Here is a 15,398-nt window from a genome sequence, read left to right as displayed (position 1 = left end):
TTGATGTGAACTGGAATGATACGTTAAATATTTCCACTCAACTGATACTGAGTACCTTAAGCCAAAACCCCACTTCCAGTTTTTAAGGCCTTTGTAAATACAGCTGAGATCACACAGGGTGTTCTTGCTTTCCGCTGTAGTTTAGCCATCTGCTGTGGTGCATGTCAGAGCAATGCCTTAAGTGGCGGGTTAAAGAAAAAAAAGAAAATTAAAACTGTTTTGCCTTCCTGTAAATGTGCTATAGAATAAAGTATTGTGTTTATTTTGGCAAAATTAAAACAAAACCATAGATTAGCAGTATTTCTGCTCTTGGCTTAATTTGGCACTGTGCTTTCCCATTAAACAGTATTTTTGTCTCTTCCTTGTCCTTTCCTTGGTGGTTAAGTCTTGCCAGACAGCACTTCAGGAGTAGCACGACAATTAGACACTGTGTTTAAAAATTGCCAGTACAGCAAGATGGCTTTCTGTATCAAACAGAAGCGTGTTAGATAGGAGTATAGGCTGCAGAGAAACAAATAAGGCAGGGGGAAAAGATGGGAAGCTTCTGTTTGTCTTTTTTACAGTCCTTTCATGCCACTTCCATTCCTGGTATGCACTGTGCTTCTTTCCCTTGCAATGCACAATGTGCAGCTACTGTAACTTATCTGCACTCTTCTTAAGGAAAGGTGGTAATATTGAATCTGCACATGGGTGCTAAAGGTGCTGCTCTAGCTGGTGGTGAGGGAGCTGGGTGGTGATTTGTGGCTTCTCAGTTCTTTCATAAAAGCACACAGGTGATAATGCAGAAGGGAGGTCCATGAGACATTCCCTTTCTGTCAGGTCCTAACATGCTTGGGCATGTCTTTATTAGCACAGTAAAGCTAGAGCCCCCAAAATGATTTTGCTTCAATAAAAGTTGGGGATTTGGTGCTATTTTGTGAACAGAGAGAGCTCTCTGTTAATGTGCCTTTTAGTGCAATGATGCTTAGTGGAAGTGTGAGTTTTCATAAGAGATCCATGTATTCCTAACAATATGGCACTTCCCCATCTCTGGAAGTGTCCAAGGCCAGGCTGGATGGAGCTCTGAGCAAGCTGGTCTAGTGGAAGGTGTTCCTGTCCACAGAAGGGGGCATAGAACTAGATGATCTTTAAGGTCCCTTCTCACTCAAGCTATCCAATAATTCTGTGAGGCTCTGTCTGTCAAACAACAAAACATGTCCCTGTATGACTGTGGGAAATGAAATCTGTATTGTCTCACTCTTCACATGAGACTAAAAATAGAATGAAAGTTTTTAAAACATCTCTCATTTGCCCCATCTCTGGATCAGAAAGGTTTAATCTGATAAATGAGTACCAGAGAGATGCTGCCAGTCACTGACAGCTTGGAAAGTGATGGCTGTCACAATATATGTGTGTGTTTAGCTGCCAAAAGAGCAGTGAAGCTACTGTAAGGGAAAGGGGACACAGTGTTGTGCCTCAGAGTGAGACTTTTTAAGCAACAGCATACCTTGTTGACACTCCAAAGGACAAGTGCTAATGGTGCATAATTGTTATTTTAATTGGTCCTTGACAGCAGAGTGGCCCTGGGGCAAGGGAGGGTGGCAGGGCCTGCAGCATGACCTGGCAGAGCAGCCCAGCTGGAGCAAGGTGCAGGTCCTGCTGCACTGGAATGCCTGCCCTTGGCACAGAGCAGGTGGCCAGGCCAGCTGGGACAGAGAGCTGAGCCAAGCCCATACACAGCCCTGGCAGCAGGGAGGGCAGAAGCATGAAAATATGCATATTGTCAGCTCTTGGCATTTTGCTGAAAACAGCTTTTGGGAAGTCAAGGGCCTTTGGTGGTTTCTGTTCTGTTTTTAAGTGCTGTGCCCTGGGCAGTGAAGAGGATGAGGTAGTGAGAGCAGAAGGGTAGTGAAAATCTCCCCTTTGGGTTCCTTTAAATTAATGAGCAAACTGCCCAGATGGCCTAAGTGAGGCAGAAGAAGAAATCCAACATAAACAATTTATTTAGACTGCCTAAAATGAAGACATCCTTTGTGTGGAACAGAATAGTGACCAAAAGGCATTTTCACCTTGCGGCATTCTGTTTTGGGAAGAGCTCTCTCTGCAGAGTGTTCAGGTCTTGCTGTGGAAAAGAACTGTGCCTGTAGCACTCCAGATGTGTATTTCCATCCTTGAATTAGCATGCTTGTTTTAATAGATTCCCTACTTCTGCCACCAGTCCAACAGCCTGTGCAGAAAGGGCAGGTGCTGGCATGGTCAGAGCCAGTCAAGTTCAGTATGTGCTGTACTGTCATTTTTCTGGCAGGTGATGCAATTTCTTCTGTCCAAATTTCTGTAGTCTTGAGGTTGTGCTGGAGTTGCATCTTGGAAGACTTGACATTTATCAGATGTGGTGATTTTTAACTTTAGAGCCAAGGAATTGCTGGTAATAGGGTAGAAAATAGCTGCAGTTAACTTTCTCAGGATGGTCATTTATTTTACTTAAGCCATCACCCATTTTTAGATACAATTTTTGACCAGTCTTCTGTCAGATTCCTTCATCTGAATAATACAATCAAGGGGGTTTTTAAGTGTGTTACACTAGGTACTGCTAGCCAGGGAATAAGTCATTCCAGATACATTCTGTCCTGTTTGAACTGAAAATGGTAACAGTAATATTATCCCTTTTTACTTTATTATATCTAGAATTTAAGTCCTAAAAATGATTGTGTGCTGCAGCCATGTGTGGCCTCTATGGTAGTGCCCTGTACATGAACCTCATTTGTGTATGGAGACATTGCTACCACCGCAGAAGAGTCTAGCAAGAGAAAACTTCAAAAACAGATTTTAAAAGAAAAAAAGGGACTCACAACAGATACACATGGAAAGAAACATGTAACAAAAAAAAAGGCTCAATTTTTTACTGAATTTATTAATAATAGAAATAAAAATAAATTCATTACAAGCAGATTAATGCTATGTTTTATATTGCTGTGTAATCTTTATCCAGATTAATCTGCACATCTGCCTGGGATTGAAGTTAACAAGATTTGGTCTGGACTTAAAAGCCAATCTGTGTTGTCCTGCTGCCTGCTTGTAGAGATACCCTAAAACAAGTTACCATTGTTTCCTCACCATGAGAAATGTGAACGCTTCAGCGTCATTTCCCCTCTGTTTCCCATGCCCAAGTGTTTGTGTCACTCTTTGTACATCCAGGCCAGAGCAGAGTGCTGCCTTTAGTCATAGGCTGCTAAGGAGTAACTCTTGATAAGCATCAGCCTTGCACGTCCCATACCTGAAGAAACAGTAGTGCAAGCCTGGTGACAGTGGTTAGAACTGCATGTTAATGTTCCAAACATGTTCCTTCTATAAATGATGTTTCAGAGAGTTTTAACAGTAAATTTTCCAGTGAACCATGTGGAAAATTCAACTTTTACCTCATAGCACTGTAGGTACATTTTTAAAATATCTCTTGAATGTGGTAAAGTGCTAAAGTGCTTTAAAATTGCATTCTCTCTCTTTACTTCTGTTTGTCCCCAGTGCATCAAACTCCTCATTATTTCCTACAAAATAAAATTACGTTTGCAATCCAGGAGCAACCTGTTCCAAAAATATCTATTTTAGTAATTCTTTGTGCTCTTACTGTAAAATGAATTTACCATTTCTTTTTTTTTTTTTTTTTTTTTTTTTATACCGGGAGTTTTTGCACTGTGCTTGTGGCTGGAAACCCATAGCACATCAGGCCTTGTATCAGCAAGGCTTCTGCTGAATGATAAATCCACTCATCAGGAACTTACCTCATGCAGTCTGAAGATAGGGCTTAGATACAAAGAAATAAATTCACTCTTCTCAGCAATGCCATTGAAATTCAGATGTTTTCCTAGACAGGGCTGAGTACTCCATGCCCAACGAGGAATGTAATTTAAATTTTTGTTTTTGTCCACCTTGTGGACTTTACAGAGTTTTTGAGGCTGTAGATCTGTTGAAGAGTTTCAACTTTTTTTTTTCCCTGTCTCCTTTTTGTGCAATAGGTAGGTATGTATGCAGAAAGTCCCACAACATGTGAGGAGGAGGTTAATGCAGTACCCTGAGTGCTCTTATGTAAACATAGACAGCTAATGTATGTTAAAAGTGTGAATCAACTCACCATTTCCATACAGCCAGGCCTATGGAGATGTGGATTTACTTACCTCATGTTAAAGACTGGGAAATGCAAAAATGTTTGAGAACATGAGGAATGAAACCATCCCAGATTCTCTTTAAAGGTAATCTCAAACATTAGCTTCTAAAAAATATCTGTGTACTGTTTGCCCCTAGAAAATTAACTTCTTTCTTACTGAGTTTTTTTCTTTCTTTGAAATGCAGCTGCTTTATGCAGTGCAGATACAGGCTCTGTGTAAGGACATTCTCCATTCTCCACTGACTGCAAAGCTAAAAATCCCATTAAAAGCCCAGGAGGTAATATGATTTTTTTTTTCATGTTCACAAAGTGCACTGTCTCTACATCAGTGTGTATTTGCATGCATGGGGCTGAAAACCTTTCAATGATGACTTTCAGTCAGGTACACATTGAATCTCTTTCTCCCCTTTTACCACGATATTACAGTTTCAGTGTGAATTTTTGAGCAGCTGCTGCCTATTTTGTGGTACATGTAAGCAGTGTCTTGATCCATTAACACCTCAGTGGTTCCATTAGCACAGATAGAATGAGACAGGTACCTCAGCAATTATTCCACCTCACTGACATCTTGTGCATCAGCAGTGCCTGGGGAGGCACATACCTTCCTGTCCCTGGCAGAGCAGGGAATTACTGCACAGCCTCTGCAGAGCCACAGAAGTGTTGTGTTTAAAGAAACCATGGAGCCTGATCCAGCTCCTGCTGCCAGCAATTCCTTGCTGTGTATTTCAGATTTTGGTAGTGACTTCTGCTTTCCACTGTGTGATACAGAGCAAGTTGTATACAGCACCTTGTTTCTTTCTTCAGAAAATAGGCTTTTGCAGGTTTTAGTAGTTGACATTCCTTTAACACTATTTTCTGGTTTTATTTCTTTTACTAATCAAAAATGTGTATTTGTCTTACATTCCCATAAGAAAATACACTGGGACCTAATATCATAAAGAGTAATTTTCCTTTTGTGGCTTTAGAATCATGATGAACAGCTATAGCTCACAAACAGCTGAATGGGCAGTGTTATATTTTCTGCGGGTATTACCTGTGCTGCTTGACTTGACTGTTACTTTTTACTTTAATTTTTCTTCTTATGTGAAAATGTCATTATATCCAAATTTAATTCTGCTCCAGCAGAAGCTTTATTTAATAATATAATTTATTTAATAACATATGTGTCTAACCTTTCTTCATCAAATATCTTTCCTGTTATTGTCGTATTTCTAGCAGCTTGTGAATAAGCATGAAAGTTATTCATATGCTGTAATTTTCAGTATCAAAAAACTAACAAATACATATTAAATATCTTAGAAAATCCTTCAAAAGAATCTAGTACATCAAATAATTATTTCTGAGTATATCAACCAAATATGTCATTTTGTCCAAGTGTATTTGATACAGTTGGCTTCAGATATGGCTTTCTGGGTTCCTGGTATAAATCCTGCTCTTCTCTCTGGTTTCTTTTAAAATGCATCAGTTATAAGAAGCTGTCCAGCATGGTGAAGAGCTGGAATGCTTTCAGTTCTTGCCTGCAGAAAACATGACATGATCTGACACTAACAGGGTTAGGAAGAAGGCACTCCATTCCCCAGCCTTCATCCCAGGGGGTGTCTGCCATTACCTGGTTGGTTGGTATTAGCTGTGACACTTACACAGTCTGATCTCTGCAGGTTCTCTTCAGGCCAGATCACATGGCCCAGAGTTCCCCAGGTATAATGGGGGAAAGGGATGTGTTCCATTTTTAATAGAACTTCAGGGTTCAAGCAGTTAAGTTGAAAATAGTTCAGATTACTTTTTAATTAACTCCTTAATAAACAGTTTGCAGACTGTTTCCTTTAATTTGGGGGGATTTCATGTGACTATTTTTGAATAAGCTCTAGTAGAAAATGATGGGATATAAAGTATCTCCCTGCTACTTTCCAAAGAAAATGCTAATTTACTAATTTAGTGTAACTTTATTTTCTGCATCATGACTGACAACTTTACCATCCCTGCCCACTGTCTACCCTGTCCAGCTCTCAGAGTTTCATCTGTTGCAAGTTTGTATAAGGAACTTTACCTCTTGTGTCTGTCTGGACAGACAAAATGGATTTGATCCATAACTTCAGCTTCTAGCCTTAGGCATGCTGTAGCAATAGGGGCTTGTGTCCAAATTAGTATTTCGTAATATAAATTCAGAATGGTGAGAAATGATGCAACCACTGATATTTACTAGTCAGAGGTAAATAGTTCACCCAGGATACTCCTGGAGATCTCCACATTACTACACCTAGGTTACAGAGCATCCAGCAAGAGCCCAATTGCTAAGCCATGCACAAGCACAGATTGTTTACACACACTTGTGCAGTGCTGTAGCTTTACTAATGAGAATATTTCCACTTCTGTAAGTGTGGCTGGCTGTGTAGAGCAATAAAGTTAAGAAAGTGTGCTAGGTTATAGAAGGTAGCCATCAGCACCTGCAGGTTTGCCAAATATAACAAAACACTGCATGAATTTTAAAAGTTTTGCCCAAGGCTTCACTCATAGAATTACAAGAAAAACCTGTTATGTTGATAGATGGTAGTCCAGGTCTTCATTACATGTGTCGCACATTACATGTCCTCCTGATAGCTCTTAGGGGGAACATCCCTTACAAAGCTCAATGTTTGCAGCCAGGAATGGAGGGACATGATTTGTAGCTACTGTACAGCACTTAACAAACACTACATCCCCAAAGTATATTTTCTTTCTGGGTTTGGGCATCTTTCCAGATGTAAGACAGACATGAAATGCTACCTGTGTAGCATAAAGGCATAGAAGAGTTTTAGTGTGGAAGAGACCTCTGGAGATCACCTAGTCCATCCCCCGTGTTCTGAGCCTGTCCCAACAGGGTCTGGTTACTCAGGGCCATGTACAGTTGGATTTTTAGTAGTTCTGATATTGCTTATTGCTTTTAAGAATTTACTCCTTCTCTCATATATTTGAGTTCTAATTTTTTTGAGAAACACTGCAAGAATTTTTCCTTTCTCAGTTCTTTACTTCAGTCACTCTTAATCTCTGAGCTGAAACTAAGCCAAAATATTCTTGTGTAAGCAATAGTCAAAGGGGAAAAGATTATGAGTTCTTGAATAGTAAAGCCAGATATTTTAACTCTTTCTCATTGTTGCTGTATTATTACTCAAAACTGCTGTATTGTAAACTTGCCAAAGCACTGGTTTTATTAGGAGTTTTTGTCCAATCTTGTTGGACATGTGTATTTTGGCATCTGTGAGAAAATAGGCTTACATCTGGAAATTAATGCCAGGAAATGGAAATTTGTACATGCCCATTTGCAAACATTAGGCAGCAGAAGCCACTGAAGATTGTATTTTGGTTCTGCATTACCTTTTCTGGGATATGAAATGAGGAATGTCACCAGCTGAAGTTCCTGGACACTAAGTCTTTCCAATATCATGGAACATGTCTTGTGGGTAGACCAATGCCTGAATTCATATGCAGGCAGCATCTGCAAAAAGATGTGACAAAGGCTGCCTGACCCCCACACTGAATATACAAGAAATAATTGACCGTACGAGGTAGGTAGATGTTGGCAAGTATCCACACATCTGCACATGTGGATGCCAAGCTTGAGACGAGTACATTACCTTGGCACCATGCCTGCTGTCATGCCTGACAGGCTCCAGGCAGCAGCCCTCATGGTCCTGCTGTGCCTGTGACAGTGTTATGGGAGCTGCAAGGAGCGAACCCGCCCTCCTCCATGGGAAAGCAGAACTGCTCCCAGGGGCACACGTCCCTGTGGTGCATTGTGAGGCTTGGTGTTTTGTAGCAGGCTCGAGGGCAGAAGTTTGTTGGGCTGCCAAGGCATATGGCTTTGCAGGGCCTGCACACTGCTTGTGTTTGCTGGCAGCTGTGGCTTGGGACAGCGGATCAGAGGGGCAGTTCATCATGATGTGAATTCACTGAGTATGGAGACTGAACACAGACCATACAATAAATCTGGCAAACAAGGCAAATGCTGCATTCTCATCCATCAACACTTGGGGAACAGTGGAACAAAACACGGCCTGGTAGGTGGGATGGTGCTGCCTTGCTGACATGGGATGACCAGTAAAGGCTCCACAGTGTCTGGAGGATGGTGTGGCTGCAAGGGAGGTACTCCAGCCTTTCAGGTCCATGGAACATCACTGACAAAGTCCATTCAAGTACTGAAACAGCTCTCAGCTATTTTACTTTGCAATCCAGTATACTTAGAAGATGCAGAGTGGGGCTGGCCTATGCATGTGGAACACAAAAGCAAAATGGTACTGGCTTGAAAATCACCTGGATGTTAAGACTGTACATACAGCTATGACTTGGTTTTGTCACAGTCTGTAACTGCAAAACTAGACGTGTTTTACAGATAACTTACAGATTTTTAATGTTCTTCTGCCTTTTGGCATTTTTTTATTTGAGCACTCCTGGGATGAGGGCACTGTTAATCTTTATGGAGTATTTTGTGCTTAATTAATTATAAGGACTTAGGTAGCTGAGGGCTTTTATTTTTCTTTACAGAGTAAGATATCAATTAAAATGTAAATCTTTACAATTGCCTTCTTTGGGACATGGGGATCTCTATAATTGAGCTGTGTAGATTATTCACTGTTTTCAAGTACATTAATAATAATGTGTTGGCACAGCCTCTCCTTCTTAATTCCTTGCAATTAAATGGACAATGCTAAGTGTTAAAAACAAGTAATGACTCATATGCATTTTGTCAGTTTATGCAAAGAAGGTTAAAATAATGAACAAAAAGTGATGAAAAATGGAGGAGGAGCTTCACTTACTTTCTCATCCCTTCTCATTTCCTTTCCATTTTTCATGTTTACTTGATTATGTGATGCAGGGATAGCTAGAGGCTACCTGGATGAGACTTGTTTCTCCCCTTCATTTGCTTGAGCTGTCCTCCTTGGAATGGCCTTCATACTGCAGTAGCAAAAATGTAAAGGCCAGATTACCTCCCTGTTAAGCATCTGCACAGGAATGTTTGCAGTGAAAAGCATCTGCCTCTCTCCTGAATGAGGCAGAGACTTCAGATCCCCACTGCAGGGAGAGGGGACTGTGTACTCATAACCCTGTCTATGAGATCCTCATAACAGGATCACAGACCCACAAGAAAACTCTCCTGACTCCACAAACCTGTGTTAAGTTCTCTTCTGTTAGTCCTGCTTGTCTCTCCTTCCTGGAACACAGCCTCTCTCTCTGCCTCTGCAGCACAATGTTCCACAGCTCTCCTCCTAAGCCCACACAGGGTAGCAGCAGGATGCTCAGCCTTCTGGCAGCACAGCTCTTCGTGCAGATCTGAGAGCTCCCTCCAGAAGCCACCATGCTAGAATTCCTTAATAAACATGCAAGAGAAGAAATCCTTCCAGTAATACTTCTGTATGTCAAGATGTAGAGTTAAAACCTTCCTTCCTCTTAATATACCATTTATTTGAATGTCAAAGAACAGAAATAGCAGGGTAATAATTGATCATAACAGAACGTTCTGAGCAACTATAAAATTGCATTAGCATTTTCCTTTATTTTTCATTGAAAATTCTGAAATCCAATAGCAGAGGAGACAGTGTGATGTCCTAGGGATTTTTCACTTATCCTTGGAAGTGAAAAACCTGAGCCTTCTTCAGCCTGAAGAATTTGAATATGTAGTTCTCAATAAAATGCCTTATCATGCTATGAAATAGGCTACAGCAATGTTCTCTGTCTGCCTTGCTGAAGCAGAACCAGAGTGCAGCACAGTGCAAGATTAATGGGACCAGGGAGAGGGGACAAGCTATAGGGGACCTCTGTGTAGTACAGCAAGATGAGGACTCCCAGCAGTTTATGAGTTCCTTGGCTCCAAATTATATTTCTGTATTTTAGCTTGTGATGCTCAAACAAGCAGGACTTAGAGCAGATATGAGGGCTCTTATTCCTTCACTTAGGACTTAACAAAAAGAACCATCATCATCTCATCTGTGCTTCCTTCTTCATTTGCATTACAAGTTTACTTCAACTTTAAACACTCCTTGCTACAGTGAACTGGAATTATGACTGCCTTCCATGTGATACTTAATACCACCGTCTGGCAGAATGAAGCCTTCCCTTTGCAAGCTTCAGAGTGGAATTTCAAAGAATGTTGCTGATTGCAGTCTGTACTGAGAGCAAAGCGTTCAGTGTGTGCTTCGCTTACTTTGGTCAGAATTTAAAATTTTGAAGCAAGAGACTAAAGCAAGAAACAAGCTCTTCTCTGTCAGCAGAACGATACAAGTATAAAGACCACCCTTAAGTCAATATTGTCATGGTTTAACCCCAGGTGGCAGCTAATCCCCCCACAGCCACTCACTCACTCCCCCAGTGGGATGAGGGGGACAGCTGGAACAGTCACAGTGAGAAAACTCATGGGTTGAGATAAAGACAGTTCAAAAGGTAAAGCAAAAGCCATACACACAAGGAAAGCAAAGCAAGGAATTAATTCACTTCCCGTGGGCAGGCAGGTGTTCAGGCATCCCCAGGAGGGCAGGCCCTCATCATGAATAGCAGTGCCTTGGGAAGACAAACACACTCTGTCACTCCAAGTGACCTCCCCTTCCTGCTCCTTCCCCCAGCTCTAGATACTGAGCATGATGCCCTGTGGTCAGCTATATCCTTTGGGTCTGTTTGGGTCAGCTGCCCCAGCTGTGTCCCCTCCCAACTCCTTGTGCACCCCCAGCCTCCTCACTGGTGGGGCAATGTGAGAAGGGGAAAAGGCCTTGTCTGTGTAAGCACTGCTCAGCAACAGCTGAAATTTCCCAGTGGTTTCAGCACAGATCCAAATCAGAGAACCATACTAGCTACTGTGAAGATAATTCACTCTATCTGAGCAAAAACCAGCAAAAATACACAATATATTATGTCTTTAGTCTCCTTCGATGTAATACAAATTGTCAAAATTAAATTCAAATAAATTTTTAAGATGCTGTTTTCTTGGGGTTTTTTTTTCCTTGGTATTTATTAGTTTGTGTACTTTCAGTGGGCTCTGCCTGAATGTCTCTTCAGTCTCCCGTTGGTGATTCCATCCTCAGGTCCCATGCTCTACCATGCCAACCTTTCTAACACTGTGCACATTTCTGGCCACGAGCAATCTGTATGCAGCTGCAGTCTCTGCTACTGAAGTGTTTCAGCCCTGTGTCTTCAGCTGCAGTATTGAGCCCACTCAAAACTTTGGGCTTGCACCACTGCAAACTGTCTTGGTTCAATGATCAATGTTATAATGACACTGGGGAAAAAGCATTAAGCCAATGCTCAAAAAGCCCCACATCACAGGACAAAAAGTACTGCCCATTTAATCTTCTTCATTGTTGGGGATAATCAGAAAGTCTTGGGAAAATGAAATGGTTTTAGATTTTTGCATATAAAATAGCTTTTAAAATAATGATTGTGGTATCTTATGTTTCTGACTCTGCTCCTTTAGACTGGAGACCTGATAATGTAACTAATACTAAAATTGTCTATTGATTAGTGTGCACACGTGTAAGAGACTGATAGCACTTTAACTGGCTAATGAACAAATGTCTGATGTGAGCAGGACTCACAACTGTATCACCACAAGACAGCAATTCTGAGTTACAATTCTGTGGCCTGTTACTAGTACAGCTAATTAACAGCTGCTATGCAAGCTCCATCATGCCACAATTCCCTTCCCTTTTCCACTTACTTACTATTGGGCACAAGCCTTTCCCTCCTCACCCCACCCTTGCACACAAGTCTTTTGGAGGAGGTTGTTGTCTCAGGGGTGTTGTCTGCCATCCTGGGGGAGCTGGGTCACAGAATAGCTTTACCACTGGAGGTGTTCACACTTCTAGAACCAGAATATCTCATCCCTCTTTGTTCTCCACAGGAATATTCCTAATGCCTGTTTGGTTTTTGTTTTTTTTTTTTGTTTTTTTTTTTTTTTTTTTTTTTTTATTATTATTATTTCCTGGGCTTTTTTTCCTATTTAATTAATTCCTAGTGGTTATTTTCCTGAACCTACCTTGTCACCAACCCTGCACCTTTTTTTCTCTGCCTAGGGTCCTCCCAGACAAATAGGACCTATTTAATGACAGGCTTCTGATTATTTTTTCCTTAGTGGTCCCAGTTCTGCTATATCCACACCCAAATTTGGTGTTTCTAACACTGTTATCCAGGCACCTTTGATCCAATATGGTATTGCTCATACTGCTATCTAGATAGTCCCAAAACTCCCTTTAGACCCTCGTTCAAGCTGGTTACATTTCCTCTATACCATATGCTTTTTGAACAGAAATATGTTATCTTACTTCAGCCTTGACTTCCCTACCAGCTATTTAAGCCAAGCAGTTTCTAGATTTATGCAGAGACAGCTTGCATACCAGAGCAACAGAATAACCCATTTTGTGCTTACACAATCTCTTTGCCCTTGAGCAGCTTCAGTTACCCTGCAGGTTCCCATGGTGGCATTAGCTGGTTTTGAAGCCCAATGTTTGAGTCTCTGGCTCAGAGTAAGCATGTAAGGAATGTCCTTTGAGGAGCAGTTGAGTACTTCAGGCCTGTCTGCTTTGGAGCAAAGGCTGAAAGGTGACCTCATTGCTACTGAGGAGGGTAGGTGGAGGAGGAGACTCTGATCCCTTCTCCATGGTATCCAGTGATAAAGTCCCATGGGAATGGTTCAGAGCTGCCCCAGGGGAGGTTTTGACTGGACATTGGGAAGCATTTCTTTACTGAGAGTGTGAGAAAACACTGGCACAGGCTTTCCAGAGAGGTGATGGATGCCCCCAGCCTGTCAGTGTTTTAGGGGTGTTTTGACAATGGCTTTAACAATCTGCTTTAACTTTTGGTCAGCCCTAAAATGGTCAGGCAGTTGGACTATATGTTCACTGAATCTGAAATGGTCTATTCTGCTCTAAACAACCCCTCTAAACAACCCCACTAGCAAGAAGATGTGCATTGCAGCAAAAAATACTTCATTGCTGTCAGCAACCATATCACATCTTCTTCTTAAGAGTCACTTTTTCTTCCCAGGGAACACAGAGCCTCCTGCTACTGCCAAAATGCCAGGCTGCATTGCCAGTTGCTCCTTTTCACTATCACCTGGCATCTCACTTCACTTTACCACCAAGACCATCACCTAAGACACAGTCACAGCTCCCTGCCATCTGCCAGCTGGCATTTCCAACCCTACACAGTCCTGTCTCGCTGGGAGCATTCTGCAGAGGCTGCACTCACCAAAGCTGTGCCTGCTGCTCACACAGACAGACAGACAGCACCTGCACAGCCATGGCAGCACTGACTGCAGACCTGCCCTGGGGAGAGCATCCCTGCCAGCACGGGAGTAGTTGGGCTGTGCAGGGCCACACCACCCCCAGGAGGAGAGATGTGATTCCCAGGGTGGCTGGTGGGGTAAAGACCACGTGGATTTGAGCCACAGCCCTGGCTGAAGGTAAGAAAAGCCCCACAAGTGCTTTCTAGTCCTGCTCCTTGACAGTGTTAACAGGGAAACTGCATCCTTTCCGTAAATTCGGTGTGAGGAACTGCATGAAAGGTTCATGGCAGCATGACCAATTTTAAAGCCTTCATATTAAAAGGCAGCAATTCTAAGGACAAGGACAGCACACAGTCGCCCTTGGGGAAATGGCTAAGCTAAGACAAGCTGCAATATAAGAGACAGTCAGTGAGTGGGATTCATGTGTAAACTCTGGACACCTACAATGTGTAAATGATTCATCTCATTTGGAAGAGAACATCTACGTTTGGTCACATGAACTGCACTGTTACATTTAGCTGGTTCTCCTCCTACGTGGTTCAGGAATAGTGCTCTGCAATATCTCGCTCAGGCACCTTCGTGTTTGGATAGATAAATCTCACGCCACATCTAAAGGTAGTATCCCTCTGCTTAGAAGGTAAATTCTAGGTGCTAGAAGTGTCCCTGTCAGAATTTGAAATCAATCATTTGAAATCAATCTCAGTTTTTCTCATTTGCTTTTGAATTTCTGAGCCTTCAGAACTGGAGAAAACGAGACTTAAAAAAGACCCACACTTTACCTTCAATAATCAGTATTTTCTATGTGATAACAAGTGATTTATTCAAACTAAAAAAATAATACTTCTTTTTTGATCTTTTGTTAGAACTAATTAGAATTCCTTCACATGACTTTCCACTTTGATCTGTAAATCAATTTCTGACCCTACCAGCAACTTGTGAAATATTTATTAGCACAGGAATATTATCACAGGCTGATTATTGTCTAGATCACCCAGCAGCATACATGCCAGGATGTTATTACTGAGAAACTTGACTGTGGTGTTTATCTGTAAATTGTGACAGTAATTTTCCATGTCCCACACTCTGCCTTGCTACAGGTTTTTGTTTACCCATGTTCTGGTCTGACATACCATTCCATCTTGCCTCTCTCTTTGGCTTGCTGTACAGACATCATCTTGCAAAGCAGGATTACAAAATCAATATGATTAAATCAAATAATGGCATTATAATGAAGTAAGCTTCATAGGAGAAATTTTAATCACTCGTGGATGTCACATTTATGTTAAAAGCAGAGTGTCTGATTTATGGTTAGTCTTCTATGCCCTGGATATTAAATGTGGAACTAGATATAATTTAAGGGGAAGATATAGTAGATGTCTACAGAAGTATATGCGTCATGGAAAAGATGGGCAGGGATGGATCCAGATATGCTCCCATAGGGGCCTGTCTAATTTGATTATTTGATTACCTTTGGAGCAAATAGAACAAGGTAGGTTGGATACAACAGGTTGTAAGCCTTTGGAATTCCTTAATAAAGAGGCTGTGGATGCCAGAAATTTACACAGTCCCAGCAGGAGACCAGAAAAAATACCCTGCGATCTTTTGGGGGTTATCAAACCATCACAAGCTCAGGAAATTCCCTCAACATTGTTGGAAGCTGGAACAGTTAGGGAAAGGAATCAACACAGGCTACCTCATTTTAACACTTCCTTAACTGACCAGTTGCAGCCACACTTGGAGATGTAGGGGAGTAGATGGCTGCTCCTAAGTTTGTAAAGTTTGTAGATGTTTAGACCAAGGTTCCTCAGAAATGGTTACTACAGCTGGCATTATTTCTTCATGGAAAAACATGAGCAAGCATCTAGAGTCAGCATCTAGATAGCAGATGAGTGCTAAGGGCTGAGGTAGGGGAAGATAGGAGAAATGCCACAGGCAGTTTCTGAAAACAAGAAGCAAGCTGATTGTTTTGAATTAAGTAAGTGGATGGGTGAAGGAGGATTCAAAAAGAAGATGACA

The sequence above is a fragment of the Melospiza melodia genome, chromosome 4, assembly GCF_035770615.1.
Source record: "Melospiza melodia melodia isolate bMelMel2 chromosome 4, bMelMel2.pri, whole genome shotgun sequence".
Lineage (NCBI taxonomy): Eukaryota > Metazoa > Chordata > Aves > Passeriformes > Passerellidae > Melospiza > Melospiza melodia.
The sequence above is the reverse complement of the archived record's forward strand: the minus strand, read 5'-3'. Positions refer to the sequence as shown.